Raw genomic sequence first — 26,821 nt, forward strand, 5'->3', positions numbered from 1 at the left:
TAGGACACAGTTTCATTCTATAATCAACAACATACCATATAAATAATATAATTTCCCAACTTATCGGGCCTATTGATTTATCGAACTAAATCACACCCTTTGATAAATTAAAGAAATGAATATTGAGTATATGTGCTTGTTATTATATCATGATTAAGAGCACACACTTCCATAATAACAAAGATCTTATTCTTTTATGCAGTTAGTATAAAAAGAACTTACCTTAAATGGTCTTGCTTAATACACTCAGAGTGTACTTGTGTAATTTTATAGTTAAGATAAACTAATACAAAATTACACTACGACTATTCCAATGGTTTGTTCCTTTCCATCTTAGTCGTGAGCTACTGTTTATAATTTATAAGGAATTGATAACATGATCTTCTGTATGTGACACCACACACCATGTTATCTATAATATAAATTAATTGAACAACTACACTTAGCATATAAATGTAGGCATTTGACCAATGTGATTCTTTTATTTCAAAATAAATGTTTACAAAAATCTAGGCTTTTAGTATACACTTTAACAATTAAAACCTTGGAGGTCGATTGCACCAATAATTATAAATTAATTTTTTGTAAAAAAATAAAATATAAATTAATCATACTAATCAGAACTCAAAATACAAATTAATAAATCCTTGAGTCGACAAATTCAATAGTCGAGTGACGACTATAAACCCTGGATCAACAGTTGAGCGACGACTATAAACCCTTGAGTCGATGAATTCAACAGTCGAGCGGCGACTATAAAGCTTTGAGTCGACGAATTCAACAGTCGAGCGATGACTATAAACCCTGGATCAACAGTTCTGCGACAACTATATAGTTGAACGGCAACTATAAACTCTGGATCAACAGTAGAGCGGTGACTATAAACCCTAGACTCTACAAATTAACAGTCAAGCGGTGACTATAAACCCTGGATCAACAGTCGAGCGATGAGTCGACGAATTCAACAGTCGAGTGGTGCCTATAAACCCCGGATCAATAGTCAAGTGATGACTATAAACCCTTGAGTTGACGAATTCAACAGTCGAGCGACGACTATAAAGCCTTGAGTAGATGAATTCAACAGTCAAGCGACAATTATAAACCCTGGATCAACAGTTTTGCGGCAACTATACAGTTGAGCGACGACTATAAACCCTGGATCAATAGTTGAGCGGTGATTATAAACCCTAGACTCTACGAATCAACAATCAAGTGGCGACTATAAACCCTGGATCAACAGTCGAGCGATGACTATAAAACCTCAAGTCGATGAAATCAATAGTTGAGCAATGACTATAAACCCTGGACTCTACCAATCAATAGTCGAGCAGTGACTATAAACTCTGGATCAACAGTCGAGCGGAGATTATAAACCCTTGAATGGATGGATTCAAGAGTCAAGCGGCGGCTATAAACCCTTGAGTCATCAGATTCAACAGTCGAGCGACGACTATAAACCTTCGAGTCTATGAATCAACAGTCGAGTGACGGCTATAAACTCAGGAGTCGACGACTACAGCTAAGTGACGGCTATAAACTCGAGAATAATGTTAGTGGAGAGGTGAGCGACGACTATAAACCTCGGTTCTACAACTGATTGGCAGATAAGATTTTCGATTACAAAGGCCAGGTCGTTTGACATATGTTGAAATGAGCTATCGAATGTCTCGACGACTAGTTATATAGACGAGCGGAAGCACAAGGATTCATACTTAGAAAATTTTCACATAGTGTTATAAGATAGTTAAAACACCGGACAACCTCACGGGAGCTAAACGATAATGCATGGAAGGACACTTAAAAAATTTAACAAAAGTGGAGAAGCGCCGAACGAGTGTGCATTCATTGACACTTAGAAAATTTTTTACAGAACATCAGAAAGGAGTACAAGAAGCAACTTAAAGTCTAGTTAAATGACTAGTTGAGATAGTCAAGTACATCATCCGATAGGGACTTGGTGAGCTTCTCCCAGTTTATGATCTCGCTGGTCACCGTGAGAGGGAGATAACCATCGTCCTTTAGCTGTTGGATGGTCCCATCGATGCCAAAGTTGAAGAGACGAAGCTCCTAATTCGTGAGCCGATCATTGAAGGGGTCTGAATGGAGATAATCACGTTTAAGAACTTCAAACCGACCGAGCTCTTCCTCTTGGTAAGCTTTGAAGGTCGCTCAGGATACCTCTAACTTGGCCTTTAGCGATTTGAAAGACTGATTCTCTGGATTAATTGGTAGAGCCATATTGTCGGGAGATCATCAGATTGTATGGAGTTCCTTTGAGCATTATATCAGATAGAGACCAACGGTTCACGTCCCCGTTCTGGCAGAGTCTGCAGCAGACCTTGGGCACACAACTCCGTTTCAGTACAACATTCCATCCGCAGACAGATGGACAATCAGAGTGAACCATCCAGACATTAGAGGACTTGCTGAGATCTTGTGTTTTGGATTTTGAAGGCAGTTGGGAGGACCACCTGCCATTAGTAGAGTTCCCTTACAACAATAGCTATTATTCGACTATCCAGATGACACCGTTTGAAGCGTTATATGGTAGGTCTTGTTGAATACCCACCCTCTGGGAGGAGGTTGGGGAGGTCCAGCTGCTAGGACCACATAGAGCTCAGTAGGAGGCAAAATTGGTCCGCACTATCAGACGAAGGATATCAGAGGCGCAGAACCGCCAGAAGAGTTATGCTGATTAGACACGAAGGCCCCTAGAGTTCTCTACTAGCGACCATGTATTTCTGAGAGTCTCACCCACGAAAGGGGTGAAGAGATTTGTCCTTCGATGTAAGTTAGCTCCACGATACATTGGGTCTTTCCATATCTTGGAAAGGGTTCGAGCGATATCTTACCGTTTGGCGCTAACATCATCTTTGGCAGGCATTCACGATGTATTCCATGTGTCCATGCTGAGGAGATATATACCTAACCCAGCACATGTTTTGTCAGATATATCAATTCCCATTCGACCTGACATTACCTACAAGGAGGTTCCGATACAGATTCTGGACCACGGAGAGCGTCAGCTGCAGAACAAGACTATCTGGCTGGTTAAAGTCAGATGACAGAATCATTCTAACAAGAGGGCTACCTGGGCGCTCGAGGATACAATTTGAGCTCGATACCCCCATCTTTTTACTTGAGGTATGTGGGTTAGATTTTCGTTCAGCATTCATATTGTTTATCTATTGCTAGGACATGTTGATGGTAAATAATAAAATTTGGGGACTAAATTTTTATTAGTAGAGGAGAATATAAAATATTGTAACAAAATAATAAGGTTTAATGGACGAATAATCTTAATGGAATTTTTAAAAATTTTTTGGGAAATTTTTGGAGCTCGTATGATGTATTTTATGGGGATGAGTTTATTGGGCTTGGAGGAAGCCTATTTGGAGTATCCACTTAAGTGGGAGTTGATTAAGGAATAAACTTAAGGTTTAATTGATTAAACCTAAAGTATAAAAGGGAAAAACCTAGGTTTTCCTTTATTCCCTCATTCCTCTTCCATCTCCTCTTCATTCTTTCCGCCCGAGCAGCGTCGACTCCCCCTATACATCGCACCTTCGCCTGACACCATTAGGTCTCGATTGCACCGGCGACATTTGAGCCACCGCCGTCCAAGATTCTTCTTTCCTTTCTCTGAGTCACCCTCTCTACACGGGACAACCTTTGACCAAGGGCAGAGAGTCGTGCCCTAGCTTTGATCTGCCCTCGCTGTTGCGAGGGCTGCACTGACCATCGCTGGAGCGACCGAGCTTTCCATCTCCTCTCCCGATTGTCGTGAGCCATAGTGTCGAGCCACTCCTCGCAACAGGTATGAGTCGATGATCCTCCTCTTATCTTTGAATCCCTGGTGTCGACCCTTTCCCTTGCAGATCTAAGTAAAGCATCGGCTGCTGCCACCCAAGGAGTTTTTCTGGCAGATTGTCACTCGACCTATCTCCAAACGACTATCATCAGTCCACTTCGAGCCGGTGAACCTCAGGTATGAGCAGGGACACACTGTGGTGCCCTAGGTCTACTGCCCATAACCTTCCTTCATCCCTTTCACTAGTGACAACCGGAATCTCCTCGGGGATGTGCCAGATCTTTGCTCTGTACAGATCTGAGTTGTTTTAGGTTGGAGGACAGCAACACCAGTTTGCTTCGGCCACTATTTTTCCGACAGCCATCTCCTCAGACAGTGAATCAACAGTGGAGGGAAATGGAATTGGGTAAGTTTTAGTGTTGATTCTTGATGGTCATTTGGTAGTTGATCGATGGATTAGATTAGTGGGGTTAATCAATAGTTAGGGTTAATGATCATATAGATTAGGGTTTTCTCTAACTAGTTTTGGGGATTTTATTTAGTTATTTAATTCATAAGAACTTAGCTAAATAAAATATTTTAATTCAGGAATCTGTTGAGACGACATCACGACGTAGGATCTATCTGATACGATATTCATTTTGAGGCGGGTACCTTTGACTTATCTTCTTTTGATATTGTCATTATGATATGCATAGTATGTTTAGCTAGTAGTATTTGTTATGTTTATATCTGCCTTGGTATGTCACTACTTGATACCTGAGATATGCTTTTATTCTATCTGATATGCGTTTAGGCCTATATCATCTTGATTATTGCCCTGTGCTCTTATGTTAATTGAAGTAGTGATATACCATGCATTCCTAGGTATAAGACTAGCTACTAATTATACCTGGCATGTGTGCCTAGACATTATGATATCTAGTTTATTGTTATGGGTTTCATTGTTCTTTTTGGTACATATTATATGGAGGCGCATATTGCCAGGTGTTACTGCTTTAGTGTTATGCACTAGCTTGCATGATTGCATGCTGAGCGATTGTCAGCTCCTTTGTAGTTGAGCACATCGTCAGTTACATGATCTGCGCACACAACCACTCATGGGTTAGTGGAACATCAGGCAAGGTGCATGCAGTTGCTCTGTCAGGGCTCCGCTGGGCCACTCATGGGTAGTGGTGTCGCAGTGTGGTAGTGAGCAGGGATCTCTCCTCTTGACTATGACACAAGGAGATGAGAGCTTCGACTCCCCCATTTAGTTGGGGTAGGAGGATAGGTGTACTTTGACAACATCCTATCCACTCGGTCACTCAGGAGTAGTGATGGCAGAGTGTATAGTTGTCATAGCCCTACCCACTCGACCTCATCATCACGATGGCAGTGGCTGACTGGTTGCATATGATTGACATGCATACAGGGGCGACCATGTCATTTGCACCATATGCATGGATTGCATTTATTTGTGTGTGATTGATGCACTTTAGATGCTTCATTTTGGTGACTGCATATGATTGACATGCATACAGGAGACATTATATATTTGGTCTGACGATCCTACATCTGTTTACATGGTTCCCACCCTTATGTCAGGATAGGAGGTCCTGATAAGTATAATTCTTCCATTGTTTAGTTTGCTTTACCTATTATTGTTCAAGGGACTGTACAACATGATTATTACTAATAGTTATATTACTATGCATGTCTGCTAGATACCTGCTGAGTTCATTAATCCCACTCCATTGATTTATATCTATTTCAGGTTGAAGCCGTCAGGAGGTTTCAACTGCTAGTCCCCTCCCCATGTCGCAATGGTTTCTATTTTTTGTCTTTTGTTTCCTTGCTATGTGACCTATAACTGGTGATGTGTAGTTCTTACACTCGTGGATTTTTATGTTGAGTTTGGGTATGCTACCCTTGTTTTTCGCTGCGAATGTTTCTCTTGGTGGGTTGTGTTTCCCTCATTGTAGTGGAGTAGGTTATATATATCTGCGATGTTTTAATACCGTTTCACTTCTTTTCGTATTGTGTTGTCAGTTGGAGGTTGTCTTTATTAAACTGCATGGAATATTTTATTTACTTTACGGTATTTGTTCCAGCTATGTTGGCTGAAGATTGTGAGGCCCTGAGGGCTATGTATTCAGGATTCATATTGTCACCGGTATAGGAGAGATACTGTCAGATTTTTGTCAGCAGAGACTCCTCCAAGGCATGACATGTTGGGCTCTGATACCACTTGTTGGTCCCTTACGACCGGCAAGTGGAGGGTGAATTGCCCTATAAAAAGAAACCAAATACCTTTCTCGATCTTATAGCTTGATTAAAACACCTGTATAAAAGAATTAAGAAACTAATTAAAAGGAAGTAGAGGCAGATCTTTTACTTGGTTTACAATCAGAGGATTGTTAATCTAAGGCAATTAAAGCTCACTAAAATCTCCTTTGGGCGGAGTAGCCTCTTACGATGTTGATAGCTCACAAACAAAGTAGTGGAACAGAAAGAGAATCATTTACAAATGTTGTTTTGAACTACTAAGATCAGTCTGATCCAAGTGCCTGAAGGGTTTCCGGGCACCTGGACAAAGTTCGAGCACCTAGACCAGGTTGAACTAGCCCGCGATCATGGCTCGCACCTGGGGCACCCTGACTGACTCGGGTGATTCGGGCGCTCGGACCAGAGTCAAGTCCCAATTGACTTTTATCTGGCTCTTCTGCTCCAGTTCTGTTTGTTTGGGTGATTTTAGCCATCTGGGATAGGGCTCACCCGAACCCATTTTCCTGTCTTCTCGAGCAATCTTCTACTTTGGCTTCTCGTCCATTGGAACCATCACACACTTCTTTCTCGTCCGCTAGTGTACTCTTCCACAGTGCCTCATCCCTCTGATGCACCGAGCCCGTCAACTCTCTCTCGTGTCGTCCTTCTCACTAGCTGCTTCTTTCTGTGCTCCTAAGTTCCAAAACACTCAGACACAGAGCATCAAAATACAATAGGACCTAACTTGACTTGGTTGATTACATCAAAACGACCACGGGGGTACTTACAAATGATTCTCCCACTAAATTGTCAAGCTTGGTAGGAACAAGTTATGGATATGATTTTACCCACACTACTAGTTTCAAACCCCAGCGTAATGACGTTCAAGTGGGACAACATCTATATTATATCTCATTTTGAGTTTACTTTGACTAATTGCCTAAGACTTATATAAGTTAGGTAGACAACATTTACCAATTACATCATATGAAACTCTTGTTCAGTGAGATGAATAAGACTATTTGTTTGTGTGCCCATCGTATGAAATCCATACTATAACTCATTTTGAGTTAACTTTGGTTAATCACCCAAGACTAGTATAATTTGAATGACATCATATGGAATATGCCTCTAAGTTCTTAATCCAATTGATGTAACTTAATTAAGTTGAACCTAAAGTTTAATAGTCAGACATCACAATTGTCCTATCACACTCTACTAAGATAAATTGAGTCACTTTGTTTTAGTAAAACTTGACTACAATTGATCGAGGTAGTAGTGAGTACCGAACTTTTGTAGACATATTAAAAGGACCTAATTACGATTACACTACACATGCATCGCATAGAATCATGGCATATAATGGCATACATCAACATATATGCTAAATAGAACATGACATGGTTATGGCCCCATCTACTACGATCTCCTCAAGCCAATGAGAAGATCAAAGGGTCAACCTAGGTAAAATCATCTTCTCCAAGTACTTCCTTGGTCATTGTGTGTTGTTGTCCTTCTCCCTTTTCACCATCATCTAGTAGATTAGCTCTTTTAAAATTTATACATTATAAAATCTAAAGAAACCTCGAGTTACACTCGAGGATAATCTAATTTTACAACTAGAAGTATAAAGGTGAAAGGCACGACTCATAGGCCATATTATAAATTACAATATGCACACACACACAATCATCTAATCATATTGGGGTAAGGGGCCATAACCATACTGTTGGGGCAATTTCCCTAGGTCAAGTTTTAGGGGGAGATTGTTGGGGCAATTTCCCTAAGTCAAGTTTGACCAGTTTGACTAAGCTTGAGTTGAGTCAAGCTTGAGTCGAGATTTGAGTTTTGATGTTTGGCAATATATGGAGATTGCTAGGGCAATCATCCAGTTGACAATGTATGGAGATTGATTGAGCAATCGTCCGATTGTGGAGATGGTCAAGGGATTGACCAGGTTGATGAGAAGATAAGTCAAGTGGGTCAGTGTTGACCGGAGACTTGACCAGGTAAGTCCTAACTAGACTTTAGGCAATGGGAAAGTCCTAACTGGAGTTTAGACATCTGGGAAAGTCCTAACTGGAGGTTAGGCAAGAGAGAAGTCAAGTAGGTCAAGGTTGACAGGAGACTTGACTGGGAAAGTCCTAATTGGAGATTATGCAAAGGTAAGTCCAACAAGAAGGTTGGCAAGAGTGAAAATCCAAGTAGGTCAGTGTTAACCAGACTTGGTGGTGAAAGTCCAAGTGTGATCTAGGCAAAAGGAAAGTCCTGGTAAGGAGCCAGGCAATTGGAAAGTCCAAGTGTGATCTTGGCAAAAAGAAGGTCCTGGTGAGGAGTCAGGCAATGGGAAAGTCCAAGTGTGATCTTGGCAAAGGTTGAAAGCCCAAGCATGTGGTCTTGGCAAGGTAAGTCCTAGTGTGATTTGGCTAGGAGAACCCGACAACTAAGATGAGGCCGATGGAAGCTCCAGAAGACAAGGCGTGAAGGATGGGGAGATATCCAAGGGACGCAAGGCTGATGGAGGAGGCTAGAAGGCTAGTTCGAGGTTGGTCGGGAGTAGCCAAATACTAGGCGTACAAACCCAACAGGTCACGGTTGACCGAGAGTTGGGTTTGGGGAGCTGGACTTGAGTTTGAGTCAAGTCCAGGGTGTTCAATCGATCAGGCGATCGATTGAACAGGCTCCAATCGATCAGCCGATCGATTGGAGTGTGTTGCGATTATTATGATGGCCCAATCAATCAACCGATCGATTGGGGTCAGGAAATCACAAGCACAGAAGCTCTCCCAATCGATCGGGCGATCGATTGGGAGCTGCCAATCGATCGGTCGATCGATTGAGCAGCTAAACCTCTCGCACGGATGCGAGAGCACAGAATGGTCCTGAATCGATCGAGTGATCGATTCAGGCAGTCCTAATCGATCAGTGGATCGATTGGGATTCGACCGTTGCGCAGGTTGCAGGTGGTGGACGGCTAGGATTGTTCGGATGTGACGTGGCAATCGATTGGGGATGATTTTGATCGATTGGAGCTACTGTATAAAGCCCAAGCGGAGCTTTTTCTTAGCAGATCTCTTGCGATCTTTTGCGCCGTTCTTCTGCGATTCACAGCGAGCTTCTCCGATCTACTCACGCCAGTTCTTGAAGGCACTTGGGGAGTTTCTCCAAGGTTTAAGAGGCGACGACAAGCACAAGTAAGCAAGAAGAGGAGTGTGTTGCGTTGTATCTTTTCTTTCCTCTTATTGTATTTGTGTTGTGTTGTGTGTGAGTGTTGTACGAGGCTTCTCCGCCTCCGGCTGCAACCGAGAAGGAGGTTTTCATAGTGGAGTGAGCGTGTCGTGTGGATCCTTGGATTAGTCACCTCATCTTGAGGTGAATACCAAGTAAACCCTAGGTGTTAGCATTGGTTGTTTTTGTCTTTGTATTCCGCTGCACATCATCAAGACGCAACCGACGAACATGCGACGAGACACTATTCACCCCGTCTAGCGGACATCAAGGTCCCAACAATTGGTATCAGAGTGAGGTCGCTCTTCTACGGACTAACCGCTAAGAGAGCAAGAAGCTAGAGGAAGAAGAAGATGGAGAGTGAAGGACCTCTCGGATGGGACATCCGGATTCCACTTCCATACGACAAAGAGGAATTCAATTTTTGGAGGAATCAGTTGGAGACATGGTTCCAAATGGATTGGAACCAATGGGTTGTCTTGAGTGACGCATTTGAAGCTCCTACGGACAAGAAGGGTAAACGCCTCCGACCTAAGCATTAGACCGAAGAGCAATGAGAGCAATCAGAGGCGGACAAGGAGGTAACGAGAATTTTGCATAATTTACTGCCTTCTAATATTTTGTTGAGTATAGGTGAAACCACAAATGCAAGTGATCTTTGGAAAAATATCATTGCCTATCATGAAGACCCTACACAAGTCCAAAGAGTGGAAGAGCCCAAGGAGAAGGGCTCGTTGGTCCAAGAAGAGAAGGACCAATCCGATGTTGACACGAGGTCAACATCCGAAGAAGAGGAGGAAGAAAAGATGCAATCCGATGTTGACGAAAGGTCAACATTCAAGGAGAAGAAGGAAGAGGAGGAGAAGGAAGAAGATGAGAGATCTTCTACATCTTCAAGAGAGGAAGAGATGGAAGCATCATATCCTCAAGAGAAGAAGAAGAAGATGATGATGATGTCACCTCCACAACACAAGATAAATCAAATAGAGGATTGAGTGCTACCCCTACAAGAAAAGGTATAGAAATTTGCATTGTAAATAATAAAAAATATATCATTTGCTTTGAGTGTAGGGAGCATGGGCACTACAAGAGTAAGTGTCCTAAATTGTCCAAGAAGAAGGGTCAAGTAGTACCCAAAGGCAAGGAGAAGCCCAAGGTGATTGGTCCCACAAAACGCAAGAGTAAGGAGCACATTGTGTGCTTCTTATGCAATCAAAATGAGCATTACCGGAGTCAATGCCCTAAAGGGAAGAAGCCAATCAAGGTGATTAGAGGAAGCACAAATTTAGGGGGAGCTTGTAAGAGCAAACCCAAGGTAAATTTTATTAATGTAAATTCTCTTAGAAATGATAAAAAAACATGCTAGTTCAAATTTAAATCATTTTAATGCAAATAATCATAAAAGTAGAAAGCATGATAGCCTTAAGGGAAAATACATACCTCCTCATGCTAGATCTACCATACCTAAGGTTAGGAAGGTAGATAACTACTTAGGCAACAATTCTAAGGATTTTAGATATAAGCTTAAAGCTAGCAATGCTCATAGGAATCAACAAAAATCCAAATCTATGGACTTAGTAAGGGAAAACCAAGTCTTAAGGTCAAGACTCGATAACTTAGAGAGAACCTTAGCAAGAATGGAAAACTTGCTTAAGGGTCAAAATGAGCAAACCTATGGAGAACTAGACAAGAGTCATCTAATGGCTATAGAGGTTTGAGATACAAACCTAAAGACAAGAAGGATGTGACTTCCTTTCATAGGGTTCCATATAGCTATGGAACCAAATCTAGGACTAGTGGTCAAGCTAAAAGTACAAGGGAAGTTGTCCCTAAGAGTATTTTTGCAAAGACCAATGTGACTAAGACTTCAAAGAAGTCTAATAATGTCACAAGGAAGGTCACAAGGGAGGTCATCCCTAGAGTTGATATAGTAAAGGTGACTAAGGCCCCAAAAAGGCCAAATAAAGTTACAAAGAAGGTTACAAGGGAAGTTATCCCTAGAAGTGACCTAGTGGAAGTGACCAAGGCTTCTAAGAAGTCTAGAAAGGTCTTTAGGAAGGTATCTAGGGAAGTCATTCCTAGTGAGTACCTAGAGCACTCAAGGAGCACCAATAGGTTTTGGGTTCCTAGGAGCATATTCTCTACACCCTAGATGAGTTTAGAGAGTGTCAACTCAAATTGGAAGGATAGTTAACCCAACCTTATTAATGTTGACACTTGAGAGCATTTTCAAGGTTATTGTTAATCTTTGAAAATGAAGAGGATTATAGGGTTACTCTTTGAAAGAGTAATACATGTTCCAAAATCTAAGAAAATTAGATTTAATTTAACTTGGCACAATTGGGAAAACATAAGAAATACTAAATTAGGGTTTTGGTATTTTCTTAGGGTAATTAAAGGAAAATCTAGGTCCCAATGTAAGATGTTTACTCTTTGGAAGAGTAGAATGTGTCAAACTTTGAGGATTTGAACTTAATTTGAATTAACACATTTTGAAAAGGATAAGAAATGCCAAGTTGGGGTTTTGACATCTTCTTAGAAGGTTGAAGGCGAATCCAAGATTTCCTTTACTCTTAAAAGGAGTAAAATGTGCCATAATTTGAGGAATATGCTTAATTTAAAATGACACAAATTTAGAAAGGGAAAAAGAAGTGTCAAAATTGGGTTGGCACTTTCTTGATGCAATTGGGCAATCTAGGATTTAATTCTAAGGTTTTAGCTAATGTTTAATGATACTTAGATAGAGTATCTAGGTATATTTTATTTATGTTAAAATGTCATGATTGCTTGCTCATCATATGTCATGACATCATATTTATTTTTGCATTCATGATTATTATGAAAAACATAAAAATATCATGTCATGTCATACATACATCATGTAGTTATAGCATGTTTTTCTTTTGAAAATTGCTTATTTTGATGTATGTCATGCAACATCATGCATTAAGTTAATTTCCTTGTGATTAAGGACAAAGGCATTTATTATGAATGGTGAATATCCCAACAAGTGAGATTCTACTAAAATGACATCCTAGGTGGATGATCATAAGTCTCATAATGCCTAGATAGATATGCATGATCCCTTAGTTTATGACAAAACCAAATTTACATCTCACAAAGAATCATAAGGTGACTTGTATGTGTTTTAGTACACATTAGATACAAGTGAGATGTTAGGATGGTGAACAACACTCAAGATGTTGATTTTGTGCATCTTGTTGAGTTTTAGGTTCATCAAAACACATAGTTATCTGTTTTCCAATCATTGGGAAAGCTAATGTACAAGTTATGTGCATTGAGCCCAAAGAACATGGTTGGATATTGGTTTTGAAAATGATTTTAAATGTACTTTGGAAAACCTTGATGAAGGCTATATTTTGATAGTAATCATCATTGAATAGTTGAGCACAAGCTTGGAAGAAAACACTAGAGTTTTTATAAGTTTTAAAGTTTGTGTCAATCTTTGAAAATAGGAAGTGTTTTCATAGAAAACTATTTTTCCTTGATAATATATACCCTAAGTAGTGTCTACATGAATTTTTATGGTTTTTAGATTTTTGTAGAATTTTTGGGGAGTTTCTGAAGTTCGCTGAAATTGAATTTCAGGAAATCAGAAACTCAATCGATCAGCCGATCGATTGGATTGGGTTCAATCGATCAGCCGATTGATTGGGAAGTCAATTCCCACGAACAGAAGGGTAGTGAATCGATCAGCCGATCGATTGACCTAGTCTAGTTCGATCAGTCGATCGATTCAAAGGGAATTTCTGTGAGCAGTAGCTTGTGGAATCGATCAATGGATCGATTGAAGTGATTTCAATCGATTGAGTCCCAACTTCAATCTATTGGAAATTTGATTTTGGCTGGAAAAGCCTGATTTCAGCACTTCAAGTCATTTCGAGTCCCATTAACCATTCCAAACCTCTTGGAATACATTTGTATACATTTAGGAGGAGTTTTCTAGATGAAAACAAGTATGGATTGGTTAAGAGAAACCAAAGTGAAGTTTAGGATAAGGTTTCGTTTTAATTCTGAATCTTGAAACCTTAAAACTTCAAGTTTTAGTTTTAAAGGGTCATTAATCATTCCTACCTTTTGGAATACATTTGTATACACTTAGGGGGAGTTTTCATGATGAAAACAAACATGGTTTGGTTAATGTCGACTTAGGTGAAGTTTAGGTTGAGGTTAGTTTCATTATTGAATTTTGAACTTCAAAACTTCGAATTTTGATTTTCCTAATTATTTAGGAACCCTAAGTCATTGTTGGTGCAATGATAGGAGTTGGACCATGTTTTTAGGAGGAGTTATTCTTTGAAAACATAAAAAAAATTTCAAAGACCTTGGAAGGTGGGTTAAACCTTCGTGATAAATTAATACTCATGGTCGAGTATTGGAGAGCAATGGAAGGTTGGTTACCTTCATTGCTAGGATGTTAAATGCTCTTGGATGAGCATTTTGGAGTAGATGTTTGCTCAAGGGGGAGCATTGGGTTTAATGAAGGGGATCAGACCTTCATTGGTAAAGTGGAAAATGCTCTCGGATGAGCATTGTGAATACGATAATTGCTCAAGGGGGAGCATTGAATACAATGAATGGGAGTTTCATTGGGAAGTTGATGCATGCTCTAGGATGAGCATTGTGAAGTGAAGTAAAGCTCAAGAGGGAGATTTGGTGACAATGAAGACTATGAGATCTTCATTATGGGGTTGTTCACAACATATAGGGTTGTCAACAATGCAGAGTTAACTCTTTTGGAGAAGAGTTGTTTTCAGTTTTTAATGTGTGACAAAGGGGGAGAATGGAAGGTTAAGTTAGGCCTTCATCCCAAGTAGGGGGAGTTTGTCCTCTAGGAAAGGGAGAGAATGAAGAAAACCTTCATTCAAGCCTTGTGATAAGGAAGAGGTTAAGGCTATGAGATTTAACCTTGTGATTATGAAGAGATTAAGGTTATGGGATTTAGCCTTGGTTAAGGAAAAGGTTAAGGCTATAGGATTTAACCTTGGTTAAGGAAAAATGTTAAGGTTATGGGATTTAGCCTTGGTTTAAGGAAGAAGTTAAGGCTATGGGATTTAGCCTAACTTAGAGGAATTGCCAAACATAAAAGGGGGAGATTGTTGGGACAATTTCCCTAGGTCAAGTTTGAGGGGGAGATTGTTGGGGCAATTTCCCTAGGTCAAGTTTGACCAGTTTGACTAAGCTTGAGTTGAGTCAAACTTGAGTCAGGATTTGAGTTTTGATGTTTGACAATATATGGAGATTGCTAGGGCAATCATCCGGTTAACAATGTATGGAGATTGCTGGAGCAATCGTCCGATTGTGGAGATGGTCAAGGATTGACCAGGTTGATGAGAAGACAAGTCAAGTGGGTCAGTGTTGACCGGAGACTTGACCGGGTAAGTCCTAACTGGAGTTTAGGTAATGGGAAAGTTCTAACTGGAGTTTAGACATTTGGGAAAGTCCTAACTGGAGGTTAGGCAAGAAAGAAGTCAAGTAGGTCAAGGTTAACAGGAGACTTGACTGAGAAAGTCCTAATTGGAGATTATGCAAAGGTAAGTCCAACAGGAAGGTTGGCAAGAGTGAAAATCCAAGTAGGTCAATGTTGACCAGACTTGGTGGTGAAAGTACAAATGTGATCTTGGCAAAAGGAAAGTCCTGGTAAGGAGCCAGACAATTGAAAAGTCCAAGTGTGATCTTGGCAAAAGGAAAGTCCTGGTGAGGAGCCAAGCAATGGAAAAGTCCAAGTGTGATCTTGGCAAAGGTTGAAAGTCCAAGCATGTGGTCTTGGCAAGGTAAGTCCTAGTGTGATTTGGCTAGGAGAACCCGACAACTAGGATGAGGCCGATGGAAGCTCTAGAAGGCAAGACGTGAAGGATGGGGAGATATCCGAGGGACGCAAGACTGATGGAGGAGGTTAGAAGGCTAGTTCGAGGTTGGTCGGGAGTAGCCAAATACTAGGTGTGCAAACCCAACAGGTCACGGTTGACCGAGAGTTGGGTTTGGGGAGCTGGACTTGAGTTTAAGTCAAGTCCATGGTGTTCAATCGATCAGGCGATCGATTGAACATGCTCCAATCGATCAGCCGATCGATTGGAGTGTGTTGTGATTATTGTGATGGCCCAATCGATCAGCCGATCGATTGGGGTCAGAAAATCGCGAGCACAGAAGCTCTCCCAATCGATCGGGCGATCGATTGGGAGCTGCCAATCGATCGGTTGATCAATGGGCAGCTAAACCTCTCGCACGGATGCGAGAGCACAGAATGGTCCTGAATCGATCGAGTGATCGATTCAGGCAGTCCTAATCAATCAGTGGATCGATTGGGATTCGACCGTTGCACAGGTTGCGGGTGGTAGACGATTGGGATTGTCCGGATGTGACGTGACAATCAATTGGGGATGATTTTGATCGATTGGAGCTACTGTATAAAGCCCAGGCGGAGCTTTTTCTCAACAGATCTCTTCCGATCTTTTGCGCCATTCTTCTGCGATTCGCAGCGAGCTTCTCCGATCTACTCACGCCAGTTCTTGAAGGCACTTGGGGAGTTTCTCCAAGGTTTAAGAGGTGACGACAAGCATAAATAAGCAAGAAGAGGAGTGTGTTGCGTTGTATCTTTTGTTTCCTCTTATTGTATTTGTGCTGTGTTGTGTGTGAGTGTTGTACGAGGCTTCTCCGCCTCCGGCTGCGACCGAGAAGGAGGTTTTCATAGTGGAGTGAGCGTGTCGTGTGGATCCTTGGATTAGTCACCTCATCTTGAGGTGGATACCAAGTAAACCCTAGGTGTTAGCATTGGTTGTTTTTGTCTTTGTATTCCGCTGCATATCATCAAGACGCAACCGATGAACACGCGACAAGACGCTATTCACCCCCCCTCTAGCGGACATCAAGGTCCCAACACATACATCATGGCATATTAAACACATGTTCTTCATCTATATCATATATAAAATAGAACTAAAATGATGTATACGTATTCGCAAGTGACTCTGATATCAATATAGGGTTCTTATGCATAAAACAATATATAACGCAGCAGAAAAGGGATCCCTCTAAAGATCCTTACGAATACTATAGACTACGTTTTCCTATTCTATCAAATAGAATAGTTACCTTTGTTGCATGAACCGATTCTTCCGACAACAACTTTGATAAGAATGCAAATATCAACACGATTAGCATGTTCGTGCATCTACGATATCCACACGAATACATTCTCCGCCAGTCTCACAAACTAACTACTTGGAGAAGAAACAACCTTTGTTGTGCTAGCAACTCCCCAAGGTTGTTTTTGGCAAGAAAAGAAGAGGAAGAAGAGCAAAAAACCAAAAAGGATCATAATCCAAAAAGGTTACTTTACCTATATAAGGTTACTTCACAAAAGGTTACTTTTTACAAATAACTTTTGTACTCATCCAAGGAATACAAAAGGTTTATGCCTTTTAGTCTCCCTTTTCATGAATACTCCATTAAGCTCTATTAATGGATATTAATCCTCTTTAAGTCATTAACCAAATAAGTCAATGAGTCTAACCCATTAATCCAATGAGTCTAATCTAAATTTATTTGAGTTTAACTCAATGAGTCAAATATAGATTAGACTTAACCCTATAATCTTAGGGTCCATCATATTTTAGTTAAACTAAAATAATTCATCTCCAAATCAACATATTCTTCATGTGTGACTCAATATGTTCTCATAACGTTGACAATGTATTTAAAATCATTTTAGATATATAAGTAATGAGTGACATCTAGCAATGCATCATTGTTACCCAAGTGACGAGAATGCCAAAATCTGGCTTAACATTTCTATGTCTATTATCTTGTATTACTAAGTTCTTCTATACTTGATATCTAGATTGATCCATGAGGCATAGATTGTGTCATCTCCTTATCAATCTTTGTGTTTTAAATCAAATAAGTTCACTATCTCATATTAACTAATTTGAGCATGACCATGCATTCTTGTATCCTACTTAATCAAGGGGTCCATAGATATCACTTCCGTCATATGGAAAGGATATATCTTATCTATATCACTCGCATTCCTCCGCATAACTTATTGCATACCTAGTGATCAACTTTATAGTCCACCTTATTACAAGTGACATTTAACGATATCAAAGTACACAACCCCTTATGTAGGGAATAGTATTGACTTCAGATCTAAAGATTATTCGTACAATAGTCACTATGAGAATGTTTATGATACTTATATAATGATCCATGAAACATCTCATGGTAGGTTAATTCAATAGATATTTTCTAATATATAGCAATGTGTCAACGTGATATCTTATATCCAGGACTTGTGAGATTAAGTCATCAATTTACCTACATTTTAGTCTCAATATATTAATATTGTCCTTGCTTATTAATACTTGACCAGGAATAGTTAAGAGTAGTGCCTATATATATATTTATAAACTTTCACTATCAATTCAACCAATTGATATGTTGTAAACTAGAACCTACCACCCTAGAACATTATTATACTTATTCATCTAGCACGAATCTAAAGTAAATATAATAATCATTGTCTTTTATTAATAAAATATAATACAATATGTCCTAAGTCAATCAACTCTTGTTTGACTCTTAGGACTTACACTAACAATGATGACTGTTGGTGCAATTTCTAGTAGGTCAAGGTTGACCTAGTTGACCAAGCCTAAACCTTGGTCATGGTTTCGATGTTTGACAATACAGAAAGACATGTAGACATGGACAATGCAGGTGCAGTTGTCCATGCGGAGAGATACTGATCAGGGTCTGATCAGGTTGAATGACGAAGAGTCAAGTAGGTCAAGGTTGACTGGATACTTGACTGGGAAGTCCTAACTGGGATGTTAGACAGTTCGGAAAGTCCTGGTGAGTAAAGCCAGGCAGTCGGGAAATCCTGGTGAGTGAAGCCAGGTGAAAATCCTAGTGAGTGAAGCTAGGTGAAAGTGAAAGTCCTGGTGAGTGAAGCCAGGCAGTTGGAGAAAGTCTTGGTGAGTGAAGCCAGGCAGTTGTTGAAAGTCCTGGTAAGTGAAGCCAGGCAGTGGGAAAGTCCTAGTGAGTGAAGCCAGGCAGTTGGAAAGTCTTGGTGAGTGAAACCAGGCAAGGGAAATCCAGATGGGTCAAGGTTGACCAGACATCTGGTGAAAAGTCCAAGCAGGGAGCTTGGCACGGGAAAAGTCCAAGTTGGAGACTTGGCACGGAAAGTCGGAGAGGGCTCGGTAGCTCGTTCTCCGGACTGTGGTCAGAGAGGGCTCGGTAGCTCGTTCTCTGGACCGAACGAAGTCGGAGAGGGCTCGGTAGCTCGTTCTCCGGACTAGGTCAAGAGAGGGCTCGGTAGCTCATTCTCAGGACCATTTAGGGTTTAGGGCTAGAGCTCTAAACCTGGATCGGTCTGGTGACCGATCCAGTGATACGCTGGGTTATCTGATCGGTCTGGTGACCGATTAGTAACCAAACAGAAGCATTCTGTTGCTTATCTGATTGGTCAGCAGACCGATCAATGATCGATCAGTAGCATTCGGTGAAGTTCCTGATCGGTCTGCAGACTGATCAGGAGACGATCAGAAGGAGATCACCTTCGGGAGGGGAAGGTCCTGATCGGTCATGGGACCGATCAGGGAAGGACCTAATCGGTCTCCATGACCGATCAGGGAAGGGGCTGATCGGTCTTGTGACCGATCAGGACCCTTGTGGACCGATCAGGATGAAGCCTGATCGGTCCACGTCCTAGCCATTGCGTAGCAACGGCTAGTTTCTTCTGGCTTCTTCTTCGCAGGTGGATGCAGGTATATAAGAGGGCTGAGGGCTTCTACAGTGCTGTAACACTCTCACTCTTCCTCTGTTCCGAAGCTTCTGCTTCTTCACTGCTGTGCTCTTGAGCTTTGCTGAGCTCTGAAGCTTCGGGTGAGCTTCTTCTACTGAGTTGCTTGTTGGCATTCGTCCGTGAAGTTGGTGCTTCATTCGGGACTTCAGTCGACGAGAAGGCAAGCGAGTATTTGTACATTCATTGTGTATTTTTCTTGCTCTTCTTTGTATTTCCATATTGCTGTTGCAAGTTATTGTGGCGAGGTTTCTCCACCCACAAGGAGTACTTATTAGCCGGTTCTCCGGGGACTCATCCACCGACGGATTGATAGGGCTCGTCCACCTTACGGACACACCGAGGAGTAGGAGTATCATCTCTGAACCTCGTTACATCCATCGAGTTTGAGGTTTGCTTTCTTCCTTTTCGTTTCTACGTTTCATTTCCGCTGCGCTAACCCTAGTTTGTAGAAAGAAACGCGAAGAACTTGGGGCGGCTATTCACACCCCCCTCTCTAGCCGAGTACGTCGACCCTAACAAGTGGTATCAGAGCGAGGTCGCTCTTCGTTGGATCAACACCCGGGGGAGCACGAGCTAGAGAATGGATCTATTTGGAGAAGATGTCACGATTCCACCTTTCTACGATCGCGACGACTTCGCGTTTTGGAAGGTAAGAATGAAGTACTTTCTTATGACTAACCTAGTTCATTGGAGTTGTGTGCAGGTAGGGTTTACTCATCCGGTGGATAAAGACGGAGAAACCCTAGAGAAGAAAAAGTGGACGAAGGAGCAAATCCACCAATCCACAATCAACGATGAGGTAATGAAAATTCTTGAATTTTCATTACCTAATGACATTTTGTGTAAGGTAGGTGGATATAACAATGCCAAGGAGTTGTGGAACAACTTGGCCAAGTTCAATGAGGGAAGCTCCAATTCAAGCCATGAGGAGGAGTCAAGTGAGCCAAGTAGCTCACATCATGGAAGTGTCGAATTAGAAGTTGAGGGCCACTCAACATCTAAGGATGAAGTGGAGGAGAGCTCCTTTTCAAGTTCGGAGCAAGAAGAAGAAGAAGCTTCTACCTCCGGAAGGGATAAAGAAGAGAGTTTTCATCCATCCTCAAACCTAGGTAACTCAAGCATTTTAATTTCTAGCAAATTACACATAATGTGCTTTGAGTGTAGGGAATTTGGGCACTACAAGAGTAAGTGTCCAAAGAGGATTAGAAAGTCTCCACCGGCGCCAAAGGTCAAGAAAGCCGGAGTCCCGATACGTAAAGGCAAGGAGCACGTGGTGTGTTTTCAATGCAATCAAAGGGGACACTATAGGAGTCAATGTCCGAGGGGGAGGCAACCTCACAAGGACAAGAGACCGAGCACATTGATAGGGGGAGCTAAGGCAAACCCTAAGGTACCTTTTAAGGCACATTATTACAATTCTAATAAGACACATGCTAGTAGTTTTATTGCAATTGCTAATAATGATAAGCATGTTAATTATAGGAATCAATATATGTGCTTAGGTGCTAAACATGTTAGCTTGAATAAGGACAACTCTAGAAATGTCAACCCTAGGATTAACTCATCTAAGGTTAAGGGAAACCTAGATAGGAATCCCAAAACTACTAGACATATGCCTAGGAGTACCTCAAAGAACAATGACAAATTAAAACTTGAGGTATTAGAAAAGGAGAATCAAGTCTTGAGGTCAAGACTTGACACTTTAGAAAAGACCCTTAAAAATTTAGAGAAGTCAACTCTAGGGTCTAAGTGTCAAAAACCCAAGTCCAAGGACATGAAAGGTTTGGGTCACAAACCTAAGTCCCAAGTGGTCAAGCCCACTTATCATAATGTTCCATTTGATTATGGAACAAGACCTAGGGCTAGAAAGAACATCACCAAGGTCACATGGGGAGTCACCCCTAGAGTTGATCTTGATAAGTCCCAAATGACCAAGGCTTTAAAGCCTAGGAGGGTCATTAGGAGGGTTGCTAGGGAAGTCATCCCTAGTGAATATTTAGTGAACCCAATGAGCTCAAATAGGTTTTGGGTTCCTAAGAGCGTGATTCCATCACGCTAGATGGTTTAGGGTGTGCCAACCTTACTTGAATAGGTAGTTAACCTAATCATGGCAAAAGGTGACACTTTAGGAATTTTCAAGGTGTGATCAAGCCTTGAAAATGAAATTAAGAATTATTCCTAAGGTGATTAGAATGTGCCAACTACATTTGAGGAGTTCTCTTAGGTCAGTTTAATTGGCACATAGTGATCTAAACATCCTTGGCATATGAATTTAGGTCTATTACACTTAGGAATATAGAACCTATGGCAAAATGATCAAAACTATCAAAAATGGCAATTAAGGCTAGAATTAGGTATCTTCTATACCTTTACATGTTATTTGCCATATATTGTTTGCCATATGCCATGTCATGACATCATACTTATTTTATGATCATTTGAAATGTCATGATAATGCTTAAGTTATTTCTATGTCATGCTCTAGTTAAGTTTCACACTTTATGTCATGACATCATGACATTGGCACATGTTTCCATTTATGATACAATTATATGCCATGTCATCATCTTGTGCATTAATGATCAATGAAATTGATTTAAGGACTAAAACACAATTTGATATGAGTTCAAATTGTTATTTAGAAAAATGCATGAGAACTTAGCCTAAGATGACCTAAACCCATATCTCACATCAAAATTGACTTGGATGTGTTTGATACACCTTAGATGTGTGTGAGATATTAGGATCATGAGTTAGGATCAAGGTGCATAGTTCTTGTACCTAGATGAGCCTAATTCTAATTGGGGATCATAGGGAAAGCTTGTGTACAAGTCATGTACATTTAGCCCTAAGATTGTGGTCCCAAATTAAAGGGTTTAAAATCATTTCAAAATTGATTTGAAAAACCTTGATGAAGCTTTTCTAGTGATAGCATTCATCATTGAGCAAGTTGATACAAAGTTTTGAAACTTTGAGCTATTTCAAAACTTTTCGAACTTTGTATCAAGATTTGAAAATGAAAGTTATTTTCATAGAAAACTATTTTTTCTTGATAGTATATGTTATGAGGAATGTATCCTCAAAGTTTTACAATTTTTGGAATTTTCTGGAATTTTCTAGGAGTTTCTGAATTTCGGGAGGAAAATCAGAAATTCTGATATCAGACTTGTGGACCGATCAGAGAGGATTCTGATCGGTCCAGGAAAGTGTGGATCGGTCACTAGGACCGATCCAGGAGAGTGTGGATCGGTCTTGTGACCGATCCAGGGAAGACCTGATCGGTCTGGTGACCGATCAGGGTGTGCCAGTTTCGACTGTGCTGTCTGAAATTTCTGAAATTTCAGCAATGAAGTTGGTGTTTTGGATTTCTAAAGGGTTGAAACTCTCCAAGACATTGTTGGTGCAATGGTCAAGGGGGAGTTGACCTTTAGGGGGAATTTTACCTATTGGTCAAGGGGAGTTGACCTTTAGGGGGAGTTGTCATGAGTGATATGGGATTATCACTAAATTGACTATTGACATTAGTATCAAGGGGGAAATTAAGGGTTTCAATGAAAGGTATGGGACTTTCATTAGGAATAAACTCTTGACCTTGATTCACTCTTTTTGATGTGTGTCAAAAAAAGGGAGAATGGAGAATGTCTAGAGAATGTTCAAGGAAGAACATTGGAGTTAGTGGGAGAGTTTGTTGATCACAACGAGTGAAGTTGTGAACAACGATAACTTACTCTTCAGGGGGAGAGTTTGTTGATGTGTGCCAATAGGGGGAGAATAAAGGGTTTAAGTTAGGCCTTCATTATCTAAGAAGGAGGTTGCATTCTTAGAAGGAGAATGTAAGGTTGTAACTTATGTTTCATTACCTAGTGGCATGAAGAAAGTTGAGGCTATTGGATTAGCCTAACTTAAAGGTATTGTCAAACATCAAAAAGGGGGAGATTGTTGGTGCAATTTCCAGTAGGTCAAGGTTGACCTAGTTGACCAAGCGTAAACCTTGGTCATGGTTTCGATGTTTGACAATACAGAAAGACATGTAGACATGGACAATGCAGGTGCAGTTGTCCATGCGGAGAGATACTGATCAGGGTCTGATCAGGTTGAATGAAGAAGAGTCAAGTAGGTCAAGGTTGACCGGATACTTGACTGGGAAGTCCTAACTGGGATGTTAGGCAGTTCGGAAAGTCCTGGTGAGTAAAGCCAGGCAGTCGGGAAATCCTGGTGAGTGAAGCCAGGTGAAAATCCTAGTGAGTGAAGCTAGGTGAAAGTGAAAGTCCTGGTGAGTGAAGCCAGACAGTTGGAGAAAGTTCTGGTGAGTGAAGTCAGGCAGTTGTTGAAAGTCCTGGTAAGTGAAGCCAGGCAGTGGGAAAGTCCTGGTGAGTGAAGCCAGGCAGTTGGAAAGTCTTGGTGAGTGAAACCAGGCAAGGGAAATCCAGATGGGTCAAGGTTGACCAGACATCTGGTGAAAAGTCCAAGCAGGGAGCTTGGCACGGGAAAAGTCCAAGTTGGAGACTTGGCACGGAAAGTCGGAGAGGGCTCGGTAGCTCGTTCTCCGGACTGTGGTCAGAGAGGGCTCGGTAGCTAGTTCTCTGGATTGGACGAAGTCGGAGAGGGCTCGGTAGCTCGTTCTCCGGACTAGGTCAAGAGAGGGCTCGGTAGCTCATTCTCAGGACCATTTAGGGTTTAGGGTTAGAGCTCTAAACCTGGATCGATCTGGTGACCGATCCAGTGATACGCTGGGTTATCTGATCGGTCTGGTGACCGATCAGTAACCAAATAGAAGCATTCTGTTGCTTATCTGATTGGTCAGCAGACCGATCAGTGATCGATCAGTAGCATACGGTGAAGTTCCTGATCGGTCTGCAGACCGATCAGGAGACGATCAGAAGGAGATCACCTTCGGGAGGGAAAGGTCCTGATCGGTCATGGGACTGATCAGGGAAGGACCTGATCGGTCTCCATGACTGATCAGGGAAGGGGCTGATCGGTCTTGTGACCGATCAGGACCCTTGTGGACCGATCAGGATGAAGCCTGATCGGTCTCCATGACCGATCAGGGAAGGGGCTGATCGGTCTTGTGACCGATCAGGACCCTTGTGGACCGATCAGGATGAAGCATGATCGGTCCACGTCCTAGCCGTTGCGTAGCAACGGCTAGTTTCTTCTGGCTTCTTCTTCGCAGGTGGATGCAGGTATATAAGAGGGCTGAGGGCTTCTACAGTGCTGTAACACTCTCACTCTTCCTCTGGTCCGAAGCTTCTGCTTCTTCACTGCTGTGCTCTTGAGCTTTGCTGAGCTCTGAAGATTCGGGTGAGCTTCTTCGACTGAGTTGCTTGTTGGCATTCGTCCGTGAAGTTGGTGCTTCATTCGGAACTTCAATCGACGAGAAGGCAAGCGAGTATTTGTATATTCATTGTGTATTTTGTTCTTGCTCTTCTTTGTATTTCCATATTGCTGTTGCAAGTTATTGTGGCGAGGTTTCTCCACCCACAAGGAGTACTTATTAGCCGGTTCTCCGGGGACTCATCCACCGACGGATTGATAGGGCTCGTCCACCTTACGGACACGCCGAGGAGTAGGAGTATCATCTCCGAACCTCGTTACATCCATCGAGTTTGAGATTTGCTTTCTTCCTTTTCGTTTCTACGTTTCATTTCCGCTGCGCTAACCCTAGTTTGTAGAAAGAAACGCGAAGAACTTGGGGTGGCTATTCACACCCCCCTCTCTAGCCGAGTACGTCGACCCTAACAATGACTTGGTCAACACTAGTGACAACTCACCGGTACTCTTGCCCTCACTGATTTTAGACATGATCATAATCCAAGTGAAAGATTATTGAATTTTATGTCACCATTAGGTGAACTTATATGTTATTTGTATGCATGCATATTTATGTCATTAAGTGATCTAATGATTATCGACGGTTTGTGTTATTATATAAAGTCCTGTGTATAGAACTCGTTAACCCATAATCCATATTATTATTATTGATGGATTGATAATGAATTAAATTCATTTTAAATAAGGTATAGTCCCCGTAGGATTAAGTATTTTGATAGATTTCTTTATTATTCATTGGTGAGAAGATTATGACATCGTCATCATAATTCTTACATAAGAATAACTCCTTTCTCTTTTATTTCTACATGAGCATGATGATTCCACTACATTTAGCCCATATTTATTTTGGCCATCGTCTATTTCAATTTATTATTTTATGTCTCCACTGTAAATTTCGATAATACTAGATCGGTGTATTTTCTATTTTGTTGAATTATTTACCTAGAATTTATTGTTAGTAAAACTATTTTCTTCGTAAAAGGATTATAATGGTAAAATATGAAAAATAATATTCTTAAGGAAAATCTCAAAAAAAACTTTTAAGCATAAACACATAAATGATGAGATCCATAAAAAATGAAATAATGGGTCCTATCATTATGTGTCTATCCTTAAAAATTTTTTTTGAAATTTTTCCTTAAGAATATCATAGCTTGGCAAAATATATTATTTTAAAAATGCTTAGCAAGGTTAAGCATAAAAAAAAAAAAAAGACAAAACAATGCAATGTACCTTACAAACCATTATTTTGCAATTTGATTTTTCGATTAATTTAAATACAAGGAAGCTTAACCAATTTAATTAGGGCGTCTAGATTTTTATAACAGTCACAACTTTGATAGTTTGTGCCAATTCTTAACAAATTTTTGGGGAACGCTAAAATTTTTTAATCAACTTTCACTAAAAAAATTATTAATTTTTATTTTCACGAGCTTTTAGAGTAAAACATATTCGATTTTTATGTCTGAAAATTTTATTTTGAATATGGATAATTTAACTGTAAATTAATTTTTAAAATATTAATCAATTTATAAATCAACTTTTATTTCTAAAATAAAAATGTTATAAACCCCTAAATATTTTAATTAGAATATTAAGAATATTAATATTTTTATTTAAACCTTATTTTGATTAAAAAATTTAATAGTAAACTGTTTTATTATACCCTAAACTATTTTGAGAAGATTAATAATATTTTTAAAATAAAATTTAAATTATAAAATATATATTTTGATAAATTATTTTTTTTTAAATTTTTTTAATTGATCATTAGCTTACATCAATTAATCCTACTGTGACCGATTTCATAAAAAATTTTACTGTCTATTAAAATAAATCAGGAAGTGCTCATAAACGATGATTTATCAATTTAATATTTTTAGATAGGTATTTCAAAATTAAGTAAAATTGTGATGGTTGTCTCAACGATTAAGCAGATGCCCCACGGTACAATTGCAAGGCGGCGATAAATTACTTCATTTTGTTTGTCGACATGAGCGGTCCAATACCTAATTTAAGCACATTAAATGTGAGTATCAAAATCTATTGTTGATTTATCACAATCTTAATTTATTTCTGTATGCATCTTTGAATGTAAGGCAAATTCCCAAATCAAGGTGATGAAGTTTCCAAATATTTATATCATGCACTTAAAATTTAAAATTATCAAATTACTAATCTCATATTTATTTTAGCCTTCAGTATTTACTCCAATTGTGTTGCAATTAATTGGGGTTAATTTTTGTTAAGGACGGATTTTTTTTTTTAAAAAAAAAAGAATTTGTGTTAAAAGAAATTATTCAAATTGATATATAAAAACATGAATATAATAGAAAAATCAGACAAATAAATAGGATATAATTTTATATCAT

Source organism: Zingiber officinale, chromosome 10B (assembly GCF_018446385.1).
Source record: "Zingiber officinale cultivar Zhangliang chromosome 10B, Zo_v1.1, whole genome shotgun sequence".
NCBI lineage: Eukaryota > Viridiplantae > Streptophyta > Magnoliopsida > Zingiberales > Zingiberaceae > Zingiber > Zingiber officinale.